Here is a 5,000-nt window from a genome sequence, read left to right as displayed (position 1 = left end):
TACCATCAAAAATGAGTATGTCAGTGCACAAAACGTCAGGAATGGTGTCCAATTCAGCTTACGTCACTGAGGCACGGTGCCTTAGTTTGGAAAGGACACATCCCAAAAGTGACCTGGGGCGGGTGTTGATCTGTGAGTGTTGTGAGACACACCCGTCATAGTCCTACCTTTGCTGTAGACGTTGGGCTACCTGTTTGGTCAATGGAAAAAGCAGCAGATGGAGAGTGGGATGTGACACACTGCCCTATGTTTTTATTCAAATGGCGAGGACCTACTGACATTTGTGATGAAGTTTCCTAACGAGAAAGAAAGCTGATGTTTCTCTGGGACTTTCTATCCACTCTTTATTGTCAAAGGTTGACATCTTTGTTAATTTGGATTACCATGTTAACCTGTGAAATGATGACAAAAAAAAAAACTGGAACAATTGTTACGGATGTGTAGAATTATATAATTATTGACACTGCATGACACCTTCTGGCATGTTTATTTTATTCCGTTTACTGGACACTTGAAATAAGAAGGTTGGCTAAATGAATGTTTGATAACCAAGTTATCTGACAGAATTATCATATAGCATATCAACAGCCATTTAGAGCATTCAATGAGCTCGGCCAAAATCTCAATGGCCATATATGGTACGTTAAAAACTGATATTGCATCTAACTCTATTTCAAAATAAAAACATTTCCAACCAAATGTGATACATTTTGGGAAATATGTTCTCATCGTAATCTGCGTTCCATTTTTCTCATGATTATTTAATGTAATTTTGTTGGTTCTGATGATTGTTGATTATCTCACCTCATTGGATGATCCAAACTCATCCAATGAGTTTGGATCCCTAAAGACAAGCTACTTTTACTTTAGGACTCCAACTAATGGATATTTAACGTGACATCAACAATAAACAATACGAACAATACAATTTCTTTATAAGATCACAAAGCTATTATTCCATCCTTATTAATCTAACATTAAATTGGATGACATATATATAGTATAGTAGGTAAACAACTTGAGTTCAAAGTGTTAGATTTAAATAAAAAATATGCTACATACTCGTGCTCAAATCAATCATAAATTTCTCTTTGTTATTGATGTAAGGGAGCAGAGATGGAATCCCTAGAAAAATAAAGGGTTCCTGGAATTCTTGGCAGGAGTTCTGCCTACTGGCAGTACCTCTGTCTGGAGTCAGAGACAGCAACACATTTTCAAATATTTTGCCGATTAGCTCATTCTATTGTCCAACAATCATTTGCTATATAGGGATGGCTAAATTCCATTGGACGACCCACTGAAAAGTCGTTTTCAGAAGGACAAATATGACAAAATGGCCCTTGTAATTACAGGGCTATCACTTTTTACAACCCACTATCATGTTTATCTATACAGAGGGAACTGCAGAACAAGCAGCGCTATGGTAGGAGGTAACCACAATGGGTAATATAAATGAATCAGGATTGTACCCAAACTATTATAGAGCAATAGGCTCTATAATAAATTACCTTAGAACTTCTAAATAAGTCTATACATTTCCTTAAAATTTAAGGCTGTTGCCTCCTACATGAATGAGCCAAAACATGATTTTAAATATGTGCAGGACCTTTCATCGATGTCCATTCTGAAAAGTGCCAGTCTTTCTTACCCGGGTTTAGCTTTTTCAGGCGCAGTTCTTCACATATCCACACGAGGGATGCACAGTATAATATTGTAGGTAACTCCGTTGGCTGGGAATGCGCAACCATCAAAAGACAAATGATAAGATACTTTTGCGACGGGTTTTTTATTTATCTTTTGATCTGTTGATCTTGATAGTCAATTAACACACGAGTTCTGATCGTCTGTGTTTGATCATTTGATACAGTTCATAAAAAGACAGCAAAGCAATAATTCAAAGTGACACAAATAAAAGTATCTAGCCTACCCAAAAGAAATCTATATGTACCGAGCAGAAAGACATTGCTCAATGAATCACATTCCCAACTCCCCTTTTCTATTATGATGTGAATTTCTAAATCACCTACCAACTGTATTTTATTTAAAAACAAAACGTAAATATATTTGTATTTTAAGGAGGTAATAACGCCTACATTTAAAATTGAATGTGCCTCCTAGATGTTTGATGCATCGTCTTCAAAACGAGAACTGCTGATTATCTTAACTTGCAAGCATTATGTAGTGTATCTCAGCACAAAATGTCCCCCACTAAACTAACCAGTCACTACAATTCCCTGCTGCTATGTAAAAAAAACTCAACGAGTTGCCAAGGCAACAGCATTAGATGATTCTCCATGTGAGATTATTACATCCCTCCCCCTTCTACAAAAAAGGGGATTCATTTGTGTGGGGTTTTGCCAGAGGAAAATGTTTTAATAGGGTTATGAGAGACAGGCTAGAAACAGATAGATACATAGATAAGTCAGGTCACTGTCTTAAAACCAACTGCCATGTGTGTCGGCCTCCCAACAGAGAGAGGGGAGAGAGCTGTGAATGAAAAGATTAGGCCTACGCAAAATTGGCTTAGCCTTCGGCATTTATGGTAGCAGTTTGCGTGGATTTACTTGATGAAGTGTCGAAGACTGATAATCTTAATGCGGGAAAATATGACCAGGGTGCATCAACCCTGTATTTCCTGCACCCTATTTCTTTAGAGGCCCATATTATCTTTAGCACACGTATATAAACGTGTATGAGGCAATGAAAGCTCGTAATGTTGCTTGCCTTCACCTCCTCCTTCAAAATCCATTTTAATTATAGCTTTTTATCATGGATGATAATGATAATGTGGTCGATTTTATACAAAGTTTCTATCTTCTAATCTATCAAAAGTGAGTGTAGAGACAGAGACAAAGGCATCTGAGCTGATAACATTTTGTTGGTAAAGTATTATTCCTTCTGACAGTATTCCGCTCCTTTGATGCATTTTCTTTAACATATATGTGTTCAGTATTTGTCTACTACCTGCTGACAGTTCAAGAGGGTTAAATAACTAAATTAATGAATTAATTAATGAGATAGGCCGCAATCACTCTCATTAATTGGTTAACTCTCATCAAAAGCCTAGACGATTTCCAGCAGGTGCCCTATTATAAAATAATGAGTAAAAGCTAACTGAACTACGTTTCAGAAATAACACAACACATAGAAACACAATCAAATAAATTCATCCACCGAATGGATAACTGTTTCAAAATGTAATCAAATGTTAATCCATGCTATATTTGTTGTTCTTCGGCCTAGGATGCATTAGTCTCCAAACGGTGATGTCAATGATTATCCCCTTGGATTGGGAAAGACTCCTGAGCACGGGCTTAGTATGAGCTGCAACACTATTCAAAACTGTTTTGACAGCCCGTCAGGTTTCTGTAAATTACGGTAGGCACCTATTTGGGTAAACTCCTTAAAACAGATAGCATCAGGAGAAGCTACGGGCCGTATGCAAAGTGTGAGACACAGATTCGATTGTGTGATGTTGACGGATAGCTTTGGCTGACCTCGAAAAAAATGAAAATCAAAAGGAAGGGGGAGGAGGAGTAGGAGGAGAAAGCTGGGGGGATGGATGAAGAGCGAGGAAACTGCCTGCCTGTCTCTCTTCCCCAGTCTACACATGCTACTGGAAATAGGTCACATTTGATTCATTCGACACATTCAAATCCTAATTTATTTACTAGTTATGATGACCCTCATATGCCTACAACTATTTGTATGTAATGTGTAGAGTAAAGGCGTATGACTTTCTAAGAAATGGCTATTGTATTAATTTGATAATTATCTTTGATAATTAAAAAGAAATACTCAATGTGTACATAGCAGCACCATATAAGCATATACTACACTTAGATATACAGTCAATTATAAATAATGCGCAAATGCATAAATAATGTGTAGAGAGAAATGCTTTAGGCTACTGCCTAAGACTAGTCAAAGTAAGATTAAAACAAAGAAATGTTACTTCAAATAAAAGCACACCCATAATCCCTATGAAGTCAAACATGATCATATCAATATCAACACAAGAACGTAAATTGAAAATACTGGAAAAAAAAACATGTGGCTTTGATCACTTGTTTTATTGCTATTTAGTTAAATCAATAAAGCTGCCTTGCCTTGCCTTGTTTTGCAGTCACCAAAAATCGCTCGATTGCTTCATGTTTTTCGGACCAGGAAACATCGAGATCTGAAACAATATATATTTTTGGTTTATTGGCAGCAGTGCATGGAGTGCATGGAGGCCAAAAACGCTTGAGAGAGCTCTGTCCGGCCAGGTTGACACAATGATATTCAATCACTGTATGTTGAGCAGAAAACAGACAGAAAGAGAATGCAGTGCACCACCCACACACATGGCTTCACTTAGATTTCTTTTTTACACACACATGCACACACACACACACACGTATGTGTACTCACACACACAGGGTCATATACACATGCGCCCATGCAAATGCACGTACAAACACACCCATATACACGTGCACCGATACACGCATGCACTTGCAAGTGCACAAACTCACTTATGAAAACACACACTCACTCGTACATACGTCCCGCAGCACACAGGTACCGCAGCACAAACATACAAACACAACCACACACGAACACAAACACAAACAAACGTCACACGCAAATACTGCATCCTTTGTGTGCAGCAAGCACCGGTCCAAATAAAAAGTCACCTCACTGTAGGACTTTTTATCAACCCCTCCCACCCCCCCAACCATGTTCACTCGTCCAATCAGATGTCAGGAGGAGGGTGAAAGAAGTGGTGGGGACCTGCTGTTTCAACATCACACTGAAGCTGAACTTTGACCCCAAACCCATCATGCCCCCAACCCCATCATATCCCCCCCCCTCCAACCTTCTACATCTGAAGAGACAAAGAATTTGTGACACAGTTTTCCCTGAACTTTGATTCTCCATCCGTCCATCCGTCTAGCGAGGATGTGATGCTAGGTGACGTCACCTGTGGACCATCCAGAAAAACTTAAACTGAATTT

The 5,000-nt window shown here is 38.5% G+C and overlaps 1 protein-coding gene across 1 annotated transcript in view; it reads left to right on the top strand.

The window, feature by feature from the left end:
- The window catches only part of smim10l3 (small integral membrane protein 10 like 3), a 1,596-nt gene extending 862 nt beyond the window's left edge, over window positions 1-734 (top strand). The window contains exon 2 of the mRNA XM_030376840.1: window positions 1-734. This exon is cut by the window's left edge and continues 100 nt beyond it. The gene's annotated coding sequence lies outside the window, so the exon portion shown is untranslated.
- The last annotated feature ends 4,266 nt before the right edge of the window (window positions 735-5,000 follow it).

The sequence above is a fragment of the Gadus morhua genome, chromosome 2 (genome assembly GCF_902167405.1).
Source record: "Gadus morhua chromosome 2, gadMor3.0, whole genome shotgun sequence".
In the NCBI taxonomy this organism is placed as follows: Eukaryota; Metazoa; Chordata; class Actinopteri; order Gadiformes; family Gadidae; genus Gadus; species Gadus morhua.
Note: the sequence above shows the minus strand (reverse complement) of the source record. Positions and strands in the feature narration are given on the sequence as shown.